Source organism: Rhinoraja longicauda, chromosome 1 (assembly GCF_053455715.1).
Source record: "Rhinoraja longicauda isolate Sanriku21f chromosome 1, sRhiLon1.1, whole genome shotgun sequence".
NCBI lineage: Eukaryota > Metazoa > Chordata > Chondrichthyes > Rajiformes > Arhynchobatidae > Rhinoraja > Rhinoraja longicauda.
This window is the reverse complement of record NC_135953.1, coordinates 67,574,951-67,589,695: the sequence shown is the minus strand read 5'-3', so window position 1 is coordinate 67,589,695 and position 14,745 is coordinate 67,574,951. Positions and strand designations below refer to the sequence as shown.

The window sequence follows — 14,745 nt, the reverse complement described above, 5'->3', positions numbered from 1 at the left end:
GCTCATCTGACAGTGTCGTGAGGGCTCGAATATAACATGACACCACAGGCTTTGCAATTTGTTCTCCACTTTCATTAGATTCCCAATAGTACTAATCACATCCTTGAAATTCTAGCCTGGACCTTTTTGAGACAATGCACTCAGAAACTATTTTAATGCCAATAGAATCACTATAGATGGCAGCAAATGACCATAAGAAATATGCTGGTGGTGGGAGACAAAGGGTGGAAGTAGCTTTTGGATTGGAGACCTGTGAGCAGTGGTATGCTGTAGGGAATTCATGCTGGATCCTTTATTTTCTTCAGAGAGAAAAAAGCTGGCAATGTTTTCCAACCATTGTTCTTATCCCTGGCCTTTGTTCCAACCATCTGCTCGCTAAAATATCCCCCTCACCTGTCTCGACCTATTACCTGCCACGCTTATTCTGCCTCTCCACTTTTCTTCTCTCCCCCCCACCCCCCCGTACATCAGTCTGAAGATGGATCTCAATCTGAAATGTCACCTATCCATGTTATCCAGAGTTGCTGCCTGACTTGCCAAGTTACTCCAGCACATTGTGTCCCAGGGAGTCTTGGAGATGGGATGTCATGTTACAGCTTTACAAATCGTTGATTAGGCCTCGCTTGGAGTATTGTGGGCAGCTCTGCTCGCCATACCATAAGGAGATGATTAAGCTTGAGAGGGTTAGAAAAGATTCATAGCAATGCTACCTGTGAGTGTTGAGAATAGATTGGATGGGCTGGGACTGTCTTTCCAGAAGTGCAGGAAGTTAGGAGGTGACCTTAGGAATTTATAAAATGATGAGGGAAACACTTAGAATAGTTAGTCCCAGTGTTTTTCCCCAGAACTGCAGCATCTAAAACTAGAGTCATATGTGGAAGAGTGGAAAAAAATTGAACAACTTGGGGGCAAGTTTTTCCACAAAGGGCAGTGGGTATATGGAATGAACATCCAGAGGAGAAGGTAGAGACAGGTACAATTAAAACATTAAAAAACATTTAAACAGACACATGTATAGGAAAACTTGAGAGACATAAGGGGCAAATGAAGACAAATGGGATTAGGGTAGATAGGTATCTTGTTTGGCATGGATGAATTGGGCTCATAGGCCCGTTTCTGTGCTACATAACTCTTTTGAAACTATGACAGGCAAAAAATTAGGTTATATAATCCACAGTGTTGGTTCAATCATGCAGGACGATCACCCTTCACAATTAATTCCACTTTTCCACCTCATTTCCACATTCTTCATTTCTCTCAGTCCTTTAAAAGCTATTCAGCTCAGAATTTTATTAAGCATTCACGGCTCTCTGGTTTGCAGAATTCAAACTCTGCACAATCTGCTGAGATGTATTGTTTCACCTTATTAGAATCCAAAATGATAAATATCTTAATTTAACAACCTCTCAGCATCTACCTTGTCAAGCCATCTACGCATTTTATGGATGTCAGTGAGAATTCCTCAAATTCTTCAAAACTCCTTCTCAAAGTACAAACCACTTGTATTAAAATCATTTTTAAGGAGTAGGATTAAATTCCATCTACCATTGCACTATCTTACAAACTGATCAATATTTTTTGCAGCTTTCATACCATCTGCGTAGTCATTAATCATGCCTCCTACTTTCACAAAATTATTAATGTACATTACAAACAGTAAGGGTCCTCACACTGATCTCTGTGGTACACCACTGGCCACAGGCTTCCAATCACAAAAGCAACTCTCCACCATCACCCTCTGCCTCGCTTAACCTAGCAAAATTTGGATCCAATTTGCCAATGTGCCCTGGATCCTATGGCCCTTTGGAACTGGACATTACTGAAAACCACATCGACTGAATTAAACTGCAATGCCCTCCCCAACTAATTTTGCTGCTATTTTGAGAAAAGCAGTCAAATTGGTCAAACAAATTGTCTCCAAAGACAAGCTGACCATTAATCCCTGCCTTTAGTGTAGATTAATCCTAACCCTCAGAAGGTTTTTTAATAAATGCCCAACCACCGACTTTAGATTCAAAATCTGCGGTACCTGGTTAATCCCTGATGCCCTTCTTGAATAAAAGGTGCCGCATTCATCATCCTTCAGTCATCTCAAACCTTATCCTTGGCCAAAGATTTAATATTCTCTGTCAGAGCCTTGACTTCCTAACAGTCTGGGAAACATCTCAGGAAGCCCATCTTTAAGCCCGCTAAAACATCAAATACCTCCTTTTGAGCTGTCGTTTATTCTAGAATTCTACCATCATCTTCCCTGAACCATAATGTCCTTTACATAAGTACATAAGTTCTAGGAGCAGAATTAGGCCATTCGGCCCATCAAGTCTACTCCACCATTCAATCATGGCTGATCTATCTTTCCCTCTCAATCCCCTTCCCCAGACACCCTTACTAATCAAGAATCTGTCAGTCTCTGGCTTTAAAATATCCATCAACTTGGCCTCCACAGCCATCGGTGGCAATTACCACACTCTGAATAAAGAAATTCAATAGACAATAGACAATAGGTGCAGGAGTAGGCCATTCAGCCCTTCGAGCCAGCACCACCATTCAATGCGATCATGGCTGATCACTCTCAATCAGTACCCCGTTCCTGCCTTCTCCCCATACCCCCTCACTCCGCTATCCTTAAGAGCTCTATCCAGCTCTCTCTTGAAAGCATCCAACGAACTGGCCTCCACTGCCTTCTGAGGCAGAGAATTCCACACCTTCACCACTCTCTGACTGAAAAAGTTCTTCCTCATCTCCGTTCTAAATGGCCTACCCCTTATTCTTAAACTGTGGCCCCTTGTTCTGGACTCCCCCAACAATGGGAACATGTTTCCTGCCTCTAATGTGTCCAATCCCCTAATTATCTTATATGTTTCAATAAGATCCCACCCTCATCCTTCTAAATTCCAGTGTATACAAGCCTAATTGCTCTAGCCTTTCAATATACGACAGTCCTGCCATTCCGGGAATTAACCTAGTGAACCTACGCTGCACGCCCTCAATAGCAAGAATATCCTTCCTCAAATTTGGAGACCAAAACTGCACACAGTACTCCAGGTGCGGTCTCACCAGGGCCCGGTACAACTGTAGAAGGACCTCTTTGCTCCTATACTCAACTCCTCTTGTTATGAAGGCCAACATTCCATTGGCTTTCTTCACTGCCTGCTGTACCTGCATGCTTCCTTTCAGTGACTGATGCACTAGGACACCCAGATCTCGTTGAACATCCCCTCTTCCTAACTTGACACCATTCAGATAATAATCTGCCTTTCTATTCTTACTTCCAAAGTGAATAACCTCACACTTACCTACATTAAACTGCATCTGCCATGTATCCGCCCACTCAAACAACCTGTCCAAGTCACCCTGCAGCCTTATTGCATCTTCCACACAATTCACACTACCCCCCAGCTTAGTATCATCTGCAAATTTGCTAATGGTACTTTTAATCCCTTCATCTAAGTCATTAATGTATATCGTAAATAGCTGGGGTCCCAGCACCGAACCTTGCGGTACCCCACTGGTCACTGCCTGCCATTCCGAAAGGGACCCATTTATCCCCACTCTTTGCTTTCTGTCTGTCAACCAATTTTCTATCCATGTCAGTACCCTACCCCCAATACCATGTGCTCTAATTTTGCCCACTAATCTCCTATGTGGGACCTTGTCGAAGGCTTTCTGAAAGTCGAGGTACACCACATCCACTGACTCTCCCCTGTCAATTTTCCTAGTTACATCCTCAAAAAATTCCAGTAGATTTGTCAAGCATGATTTCCCCTCCGTAAATCCATGCTGACTCGGAATGATCCTGTTACTGCTATCCAAATGCTCAGCAATTTCGTCTTTTATAATTGACTCCAGCATCTTCCCCACCACTGATGTCAGACTAACTGGTCTATAATTACCCGTTTTCTCTCTCCCTCCTTTCTTAAAAAGTGGGATAACATTTGCTATCCTCCAATCCACAGGAACTGATCCTGAATCTATAGAACATTGAAAAATGATCTCCAATGCTTCCACTATTTCTAGAGCCACCTCCTTAAGTACCCTGGAATGCAGACCATCAGGCCCTGGGGATTTATCAGCCTTCAGTCCCATCAGTCTACCCAAAACCATTTCCTGCCTAATGAGGATTTCCTTCAGTTCCTCCATCACCCTAGGTTCTCCAGCCCCTAGAACATTTGGGAGATTGTGTGTATCTTCCTCAGTAAAGACAGATCCAAAGTAACGGTTTAACTCGTCTGCCATTTCTTTGTTCCCCATAATAAATTCCCCTGTTTCTGTCTTCGAGGGACCCACATTTGCCTTGACTATTTTTTTCCTCTTCACGTACCTAAAAAAACTTTTGCTATCCTCCTTTGTATTATTGGCTAGTTTACCCTCGTACCTCATCTTTTCTCCCCGTATTGCCTTTTTAGTTAACTTTTGTTGCTCTTTAAGAGTCCCAATCCTCTGTCTTCCCACTTCCCTTTGCTATGTTATACTTCCTCTCCTTAATTTTTATGCTGTCCTTGACTTCCCTTGTCAGCCACAGGTGTCTCTTACTCCCCTTAGAGTCTTTCCGCCTCTTTGGGATAAATTGATCCTGCAACCTCTGCATTATTCCCAGGAATACCTGCCATTGCTGTTCTACCGTCTTCCCTGCTAGGGCCTCCTTCCAGTCAATTTTGGCCAGCTCCTGCCTCATGCCTCTGTAATCCCCTTTGCTATACTGTAATACTGACACTTCCGATTTTCCCTTCTGCCTTTCCATTTGCAGAGTAAAACTTATCATGTTGTGATCACTGCCTCCTAATGGCTCTTTTACCTCTAGTCCCCTTATCAGATCAGGATCATTACACAACACTAAAACCAGAATTGCCTTCTCCCTGGTAGGCTCCAGTACAAGCTGTTCTAAGAATCCATCTCGAAGGCACTCTACAAACTCTCTTTCCTGGGGTCCATTTCCAACCTGATTTTCCCAGTCTACCTGCATGTTGAAATCTCCCATAACCACCGTAGCATTACATTTGTGACACGCCAATTTTATCTCCTGATTCAACTTGCACCCTATGTCGAGGCTACTGTTTGGGGGCTTATAGATAACTCCCATTAGGGTCTTTTTACCCTTTTTACCCTTACAATTCCTCCTCATCTCCTTTCTAAAGGTACGTCTTTTTATTCCGAGTCTATGGCCTCATCCTAGAATCTCCCACTAGTGGAAACATCCTCTCCCCATTCAGTCTATCCAGGCCGTTCACTATTCAGTAAGGTTCAAAGAGGTCCCCCTCATCCTTCTAAACCCTAGCGAGTACAGGCCCAGTGCCTTCAAACGCTCATCATATGTTAACCCAATCATTCCTAGGATCATTCTCATAAACCTCCTCTCCAACGCCAGCACATCCTTCCTTAGAGGTGGGGCCCAAAGCTGCTCACAATAATCCAAATGGGGTCTGACCAGTGACTTAGAAAGCCTCAGCATTAAATCAGTTTTTGTATTCTGGTCCTCTCAAAATAAATGCTAGCATTGCATTTGCCTTCCTCACGACCGATTTGACGTTTTCCATGGAGCTTTCAGATATCAAGCCCACCAGCTAAATATAACTACTTGTGATATCTTTCCCTTCTACTATAAATAAAATCCCATAGTCCAGCTACTTTGAGCTTTTCCTTGCCCACTTCTTTGTAACCTTGTGGTACATCAAAGGTACATAACTCATTGGTTTTAATTACACCAATGCTTCTGTAAGATATTATTTGATCCCGTCAAATTAAAATAAAATGTGTTGCTTTGGTATCAACAGCTGGGTATACATACATCTGACATTCCTTTCATAGAATTGACCTGCATTTGTATATTCTACTCAACTAGCTGTCTAAACCTGGTCCACGTTCTGTTTCTGTATGACTACTATACTCTGGACTTACAATGTCCAACTCATTGTACACTGCATGTAGAAATAATATTCTGATCCACATTGTGCGCATGTCCTCCCCATATGGAGGAAATTTCTTTTTCAGCTGCTTATATTGCTGTCCACAATAGCTCTGATGTCCACACCATTCTGGCGGGACTATTCTGCCTTTTATGCCTTTCAGCTGTGGTTTCACCAAATCTCTATACAAATGCAGTAATGTGTATTTAATCTTTTCATCCTTGAATTCAGTCACCACACAACGATGGTTCAGATGTAATTTGTCTGCCCTTAACCATATACCTCGGAGACAGAATCTAAACACTGAACACTATAAAGAATCCCTTTCAATTAAGATGATGTGGATGTGCACTGGGACACTACACTACACTTTAACCTCCAATTCTAGCCATCACCCCATACTATTAACATTCTGGCACCTGCACAAATCTCCGGCAATCCTGAAAGCTTTGGGTAGAGTTGAGTAGGTAGAGTTGAGGCAACTTCAAAATGGCAGCTCCTTTTTCACACGTTCACAAGGTCGCCTCATAGGCAGTGACTAGTGGGGTACCACAAGGCTCAGTGCTGGGACCCCAGTTATTTACAATATATATTAATGATTTGGACGAGGGAATTGAATGCAACATCTCTAAGTTTGCGGATGACACGAAGCTGGGTGGCAGTGTTAGCTGCGAGGAGGATGCTAGGAGGCTGCAGAGTGACTTGGATAGATTAGGCGAGTGGGCAAATGCATGGCAGATGCAATATAATGTGGATAAATGTGAGGTTATCCACTTTGGCGGCAAGAACAGTAAAGCAGAGTATTAACTGAATGGTGGCCAATTAGGAAAAGGGGAGATGCAACGTGACCTGGGTGTCATGGTGCACCAGTCATTGAAAGCAAGTGTGCAGGTAGGAGGAGGATTTGAGTATAGGAGCAGGGAGGTTCTGCTGCAGTTGTATAGGGCATTGGTGAGACCGCACCTGGAGTATTGTGTACAGTTTTGGTCTCCTAATCTGAGGAAAGACATTCTAGCCTTAGAGGGAGTACAGAGAAGGTTCACCAGATTGATCTCTGGGATGGCAGGACTTTCATATATGAAGAAAGACTGGATCGACTAGGCTTATACTCGCTGGAATTTAGAAGACTGAGGGGGGGTCTTTTAGAAACATATAAAATTCTTAAGGGGTTGGAGAGGCTAGATGCGGGAAGATTGTTCCCGATGTTGGGGAAGTCCAGAACCAGGGGCCACAGCTTAAGGATAAGGGGGAAGTCTTTTAGGACCAAGATGAGAAAACATTTCTTCACACAGAGAGTGGTGAGTCTGTGGAATTCTCTGCCACAGAAGGTAGTTGAGGCCAGTTCATTGGCTATATTTAAGAGGGAGTTAGATGTGGCCCTTGTGGCTAAAGGGATCAGGGGGTATGGAGAGAAGGCAGGTACAGGTTACTGAGCTGGATGATCAGCCATGATCATATTGAATGGTGGTGCAGGCTCGAAGGGCCAAATGGCCTACTCCTGCACCTATTTTCTATGTTTCTATGTTTCTATCTCTGGATGGGCAGACATGAAAAGGGCATTCTTCTACGTCCTGAAAAAGCGAGTGCAGCCCCATGAGGGTGGCAGACTTTGAGACGCAATGTTTTTAAAAGAGTGATCAAGGAATAATTTAAAGTTTTCCTTTACACTTTGCTTTATTTACAAAATATTCACTTTTTTTGCTGCTTTAAGCAGCACACATGTAAAGAATGCAAATCTAAAAGCCACTTATTTATCATGGTGGATTACCCTTCATCTCCTGGAGACCACAACCTGATATTGTGCTGAGGTAGAACCATCAGACCACCATGCTTCTTTTAGACAGCTGGTGGTCTGATCTGAATAAAAGATTTATTCTTTGCTTCCAATTTTATACGTTAATGCTGCCAAATCAAATACAGCAATGTAAAATAATCACATTTAATGTTGGATACAGAACCTCCCTTGTATCTCAGTGCACTCTATTAAATGATTCAAACTCACCACTAAAACAGTAACAAGTCTTTCTAAAAGGGTAATTAACCTATTGCATCAAAATCTGTAAAATTGCCAGTACCCAAACAAGACTAAAAATATCATACTTTTAACAAACACTGCATCTAAAAGGTTTTTATTAATTACTCTATTTTGCTTAACAGTGTTGCATTGAAAGCCGAGACAATTCCATGGCAGAGCCAGATTTTTTAAAGTAAACTCCAAGTCTATAGTAAAATCCTCAATACCTCCCTGTGTTAGGAACTTTTCAACCACAATATATTAAAACACAACTACTCGGAGAGATGTGCCTCTTGGAAGCAGAGAGAGAAGTGTTCAAGGAAACAACCAGGATGAAACTTTACAGCAATGCTGGTGGCATCAAAAAAGCACAATTGGAACTAATATAAACATCTATAAAAGCTGGATATTCTGTTATTCAGCAAATTAACTTTCAATAGACCATAATAGAAACATACAAATAATGTGCATTTTATTATTTTTATAACCATAGATACGGGAATATGACGTCCTTCTGTGGTTTATCTTTCTGTACAGAACTGTGGGGTTCTTTGTGAACCCTGCCCCATGATGCAGGAGGTTCATACACTAAGCAATTGACTCTCAGGCTATTTTTCTAAACTCTGTTACTCTAATGGAAATAAAACTGAGCTGGTTTTCCATGCTTCCCATCTCATATCCTACAGCGAAGGGATAAAAATGGATCAAATGTGGCTAGCCTGAGAGAGGCTCAAAATCAACAGAGAATTCAACACATATGCTGTTGTGCCAATAACCTCGCCTGCAACAAATTTTGCTATGATGTGGCTGCAGCCTTGTGCTATCTGCATCAAGGAGGCCCAGGCCAACACAGAGAAAGTATTGTCAACGTCATCACAGCCACATTTTCCTCTCAAATTTTCTGCCTCATTCTAGCCTAACTAATGGAGCATCTGCTTTATCAACTAATGCATTGCCAGAGATTTTATGACTATTGGCATCTTCAGCATTTTGTTCTGAAACTTTATTCAGTAATAACTAAAGAATATGGAGCAGCCAAGCAATTAGCCCCCTCTTTTCCTCCAAAACTCATCATTTGCTTGCCTATTGACTCAATTTAACCTTGGTAGTTTTCCTCGTGTTTACCTTCATCATCCAGATAGACAGTCTGGACCACTGGCCATTTCAGTAAACATTCGCCCCATATGATCAGTTAACCAACAGGCTCCTGGATATTGGTCATGATTCAAAAAAGACTCTTTCCTTTCACGCTCTAACAGAGGCATTGGAAGTGTCGTCGCCGATCAACTGGACTCTGACAACTTGCATTCATTTTCCACATTGTGTTGTACAGCTATCTTAACCTTTGTCATACTGCAGCTTCCACAGAAGCATTCAACTGACAAAAAGGTGCAGAAACATTCAACTCGCAAATAGGAGTTTACAATCAATATACTTATTCACTTACACCCTGATAAGAATAGAAACTGAAAATGGAAATGAGTATCCTTCCATGTTTCCGTGCAATAATATTTCCTGTTCCTGGCAATGCAAGCTCCCAGAAGCAACCCTATGTGTAGGTAGCAGCGTAAAAGTTAAATATGACCAACCAAGAAGCTTGGGCATAAACAACACCAACAGCTCCACAATGCATTATTATCCAGAAGAGTCAAGGCTGAAGACAATGGAAGTGTTCAGCATAGATATAATTTGAAGGCAATGTTTAAAATTTAAAATTTGTATTTTTAACATGACTGTCACTTTCTGGATCAGGGATTTAAATTGAAGTTTAATTATTTTAACTTATTGATAACAATAATCAGTAAATTAGGTTAATCTATTTCCGTACTCATCGAGATTAGTGATGCCATTGCTTTGTGGCACAATAATTCCACAGTATCATCATCAACCTCATCAACAAGTTAAGGAACATGAAAGTTGAAGACCAAAGGCATTATAGTCCATCCAACCTCAATCTAATTGCAGAGGCACGTTGGTGTGTATATCCAGTTTGAATGAAGCTGATTATTTGTAGTGAAGCAAATTTGGGATTAATTCAACTATCATTCAATGAACATTTCATCCTATTAGATCAATTGAGAAATATGACTTTTTAATTATTGCAGTGCCAAATCTTTTAAAATGCATTTAAGCAAAGTTTAATGTGACTTGTATTTACATAGCAGCCATAATATAATTAGAAGCTCCCCATAAGGAATCACAGGAACATTTAACACCCAGGTCAGAGGACACAAATTTGATTAGAGATTCAATTTTTCAGAAGCAGAAATATCTACAAAAGGAAATATGGAGCTCAATGCATTCTCAGCAAAGGTGTAACAAATGAAAAGTGGGAACAAGCAAATGGCCAACACTGGAGTGATTGACTCTCCATTAAGTACATTAACAGTCATTCCCTTTCACATCTGAAGTGGCCACGGGTATGCATAATTTACAAAATGCACATCAGTTACTTGCCAACACCACACCAACAGCACATCCCAAATCTGTGACTGCCAAGGTGGAAAGAGTAGAAGGCACATTAAAATACCACCTCAAAGTCACATGATCCCAACTTGAAGATATATTGCCGTCAATTCATTAACACTGTGTCTATATCTTGCAGCTTCCTTCACAACAGTGCAAAAGAAGAGTAGTGTGAATATCTTCAGCAGAAGGAAGAAAATGGTTCAAGAGGCACCAGTTTCCGAAGATCAGTTAAAAATGGGCAACAAATGTTGGCTCTGCCATGCCATAGATGAAGAAACTAAGCGACTATTTTGAAACAATATTCAAATTACATTTTCATGTGATATTCCACATAGGAAACAAATATAAAACAGATGCTGCAATTTTAATCAAATTCAGGCCATAGAAAATTGCAAGAAACAAAACAGGTCTAATTCTAGCATACTATTTATATTTGCAAGTTCTCAAGGGTCCTAGAGAGTCAGTCATACTGCACAAAAACAGGCCCTTCAGACCAAGTCTCCATGCAGACCAAATGCCTCATCTAAGCAGGTCATATTTTCCTGGATTTGGACCATATCCCTGCAAAACTTTCCTGCCACGTGCAAGTGTCTTTTAAAAGCTGTTATAGTACCTGCCTCAACTACCTGCTCTGTCCACAAATTCCATATTACCCACCACCCTCTGAGTGAAAATTCTTTCACCTTTCTTGGTAAACCTATGTCCTCAGGTTCTAGATTCCCCTACTCTAGATAAAATAATCTGACCATTCACCCTATCAATTCTCCTCATGATTTTATATTTCCTCTGTATGATCATCCCTCAGCCTCCTGTGCTCCAAGGAATAAAGTCTTCAGTTTCCCAATCTCTCCCTACAGGTCAGGTCCTCAAGTCCTGGCAACATCCTTGTAAATCGTCTCTGAAAGCGAGCAATTCTCTGCGATATTCTCTTCCTATATTAAAATGGTTTTATTCCCATCTGCCTCCAATTCCGCGCTGTATCTCTAAAAAAAAATATATATATATATACATTCTTTTAAATTCCCAACGGAAACCAACTTTGGATACCATTGAAAGAAATTCCAAAGAGACAATAGTCCTGATTCATAAACTTGTTGAATTGTCTGAATATTTATCTCCATATTTGTTGCGGCAAATCTTATAGAACTAAAAGGAAATGAACTTTTGTACCCTTACGTACATTGACTATTTGGACGATGATAAACTCCTGGGTATCGTCTGCCCATAGTGACTACTCAGCACATGATAGCATCAGGTAAGCACCACTCAAGGGGATTTCATGCCTGAAAAACATAAATAATTTATGATTTATCACAAAAATCATTAAACATCTTCCATTAAAATATTAACAATCTTGGTACCCTAAAGGATGAATAAAGCCATGCACACTTATACATGTTATACAGTCACCGAATCCCAATGCTCAAAGCACTATATACATCAGTTGATGGGTGAAAACGACAATCGTCACAAACTATAAGCATTTTAACAATAGGTTGCACATTGAGTTAAATTTCTAATTCAACTTTGCCTCTCCTAAACAGCATCAAGACTTGTAATTTTAGGCAGACATCCATGAGCAAGATAAAATGATAATACCCCAGCAACCAATAACAAAAGTATCAGATCAGGAAGAGCTATATTCAATGCATTTCTTTTTTTTTGTGGGCAAACATAAATACATTTTTCATGCTTATAGATAACCTGAATCAAAAACAGAAAAATATTGTGCCAATAACTATTGGTCAAAAGAGCAGTGATGTAAATTCCAGGATCTATTCAGTTAATTCAATTTAGACATACTAATTGTCTTTCAGAATATAAGAAATACTGTTGCTTATTGAAGATATGTGATATGGTCCCTCACTCTTTCAAACCAAACTGACCAAACAGTGAAAACAAAGGTAAACTTGGTCAGGAAACCTAACCAACATTCAATGAAAGGGTAACTGTGAGTCGCTGCAGTGAAACAATGGCCCCTAAGTATTCTGTTGCGAAATACTGCTCTGCCTCATGTTGCTGCAGCCATTACAAAAAGCTCATAATCATACAATTAAATGCCACAATGGGCCGTGACTGTGACCCTTAAGCCCCCTCCAACTGAGTGCCTAAAGGTCGTCCTCACCGCTAACATGTGCCATGCTCCACTTGCCGTTCACCACAATTCCAACATCCTCTCTGAGATGGAAACAAATCATGAGCAATATCAATCCACCCCTTCACAAAGATTTGTCAAAACTATCAAAAATACATTTAAAATCAGGCACTTCAACAGTCAACATATGTTATTGTGAGGCCAAACCGACAATCCTGATGCAAGTATCAAAGGAATAAAGCAATATCGGGAATAAATACATTCTCACTGAATTCCACAGTAAAGGGTCCCTTACTGCAACCTTCATCAAACAGCCTTCAACAGAATCTACAGATGCCATGGATGACAATACCAGCTGCTCCACAAATGAAAGATACCAGATAACTCCAAGTACAGCTACAGAAACAAGTCCCACCACTTGGTGCACATTGTGCCAGCCTGCACATGAAGATCAGCCAGAAGAGGCAAATAGCCAGATCTTATCTCCCAATTTGGCTTCACAAGGACATTAACCACATGGCTAGATTGTTCTTCCAAGTGTGGTTTATTATGTCAGATCAAAGGAGAAAATTGAAGAAGAAATTTTTAATGAGTCAGCTGTAAGGATTTAACTCAAATCTTGATTTTCCAGATTTAAAAAGACTGCAATTGTCCAACAATTTTAATAACCAATAAAAATAGTTAAGAATCTACAGCGAAGAACTGGATTGTTAGATAACAAAATCATTAATGTATTAATAACATTATGAAATTGTTAAATTGCACAACCCAGAAGGACTCCATTCAGCCTATTATTCAGCTAAAAGACGAGTAGAAAAAGATTTGAAGAAATGGAACTGTGAATAAAATAGTTACATTAAGATCAAATTACCATCTATAAGACATCTAATTCTACAAGTAACCCAGCATCGTAAAAACAACAGACACTGCATTGCAAATTAATTACAGTTCTCTACGTTCATGTGCTCCTTCTACTTTCTAATCATTAACTATTTCTTTCTAATTCTATAGTATGAAAAGTGCAAAAATATCTCATTAAATTCAGCACTACATTGGCACTCTGCTTACATTTCACTTGTCATCCCCAACAGGGCTTCTTGGAAATGTCATCAATTAACAATTCTTAGTATTTCGCTGAGTAGTTAATCACTGTAGATGATGTCATTCGACACTCTGTAGACGTATTTAATTACTAATGGTCCAATTATCAGCAAACATCACTGCACAAAATCATTTCACAAAAGCTGCTAACTTCAGTCAATTAAAATTACATGCATTCAAAAAAATTGGGAGTGGCAAGGCATTATTTTTGCAACACATTTCATCTCGAGCATGAGACAATAAATCACCAGCTGGAAATTCAACAAAATTACTTCTCTATCTCTGACTTTCACGTTGTTGACATTGTACACGAGTACAATCAACCATTCACTAGTGCAAAGAGAAAAATAACAATAGACAATAGATGCAGGAGTAGGCCATTCGGCCCTTCGAGCCAGCACCACCATTCAATGTGATCATGGCTGATCATTCTCAATCAGTACCCCGTTCCTGCCTTCTCCCCATACCCCTGACTCCGCTATCCTTAAGAGCTCTATCTAGCTCTCTCTTGAATGCATTTAACGAACTGGCCTCCACTGCCTTCTGAGGCAGAGAATTCCACAGATTTACAACTCTCTGACTGAAAAAGTTTTTCCTCATCTCCGTTCTAAATGGCCTACCCCTTATTCTTAAACTGTGGCCCCTGGTTCTGGACTCCCCCAACATTGGGAACATGTTTCCTGCCTCTAACGTGTCCAACCCCTTAATAATCTTATAAATTTCAATAAGTTCCCCTCTCATCCTTCTAAATTCCAGTGTATATAAGCCTAGTCGCTCCAGTCTTCCAACATATGACAATCCCGCCATTCCGGGAATTAAACTAGTAAAACTATGCTGCACGGCCTCAATAGCAAGAATATCCTTCCTCAAATTTGGAGACCAAAACTGCACACAGTACTCCAGGTGCAGTCTCACTAGGGCCCTGTACAACTGCAGAAGGACCTCTTTGCTCCTATACTCAACTCCTCTTGTTACAAAGGCCAACATTCCATTTGCTTTCTTCACTGCCTGCTGTACCTGCATGCTTCCTTTCAGTGACTGATGCACTAGGACACCCAGATCTCGTTGTCCCTTCCTAACTTGACACCATTCAAATAATAATCTGCCTTCCTATTCTTACCACCAAAGTGGATAACCTCACACTTATCCACATTAAACTGCAT

General features: G+C 40.6%; 1 protein-coding gene across 8 annotated transcripts in view; it reads right to left on the bottom strand.

The window, feature by feature from the left end:
• LOC144593604 (amyloid beta precursor protein binding family B member 2-like) overlaps nucleotides 1–14,745 on the bottom strand; it is a 237,382-nt gene that overhangs the window by 151,492 nt on the left and 71,145 nt on the right. For all 8 annotated transcript variants that reach the window (XM_078399472.1, XM_078399444.1, XM_078399435.1 and 5 more), the window contains exon 2: nucleotides 11,567–11,669. The gene's annotated coding sequence lies outside the window, so the exon portion shown is untranslated. The remainder of the gene's footprint in view (nucleotides 1–11,566; nucleotides 11,670–14,745) is intronic.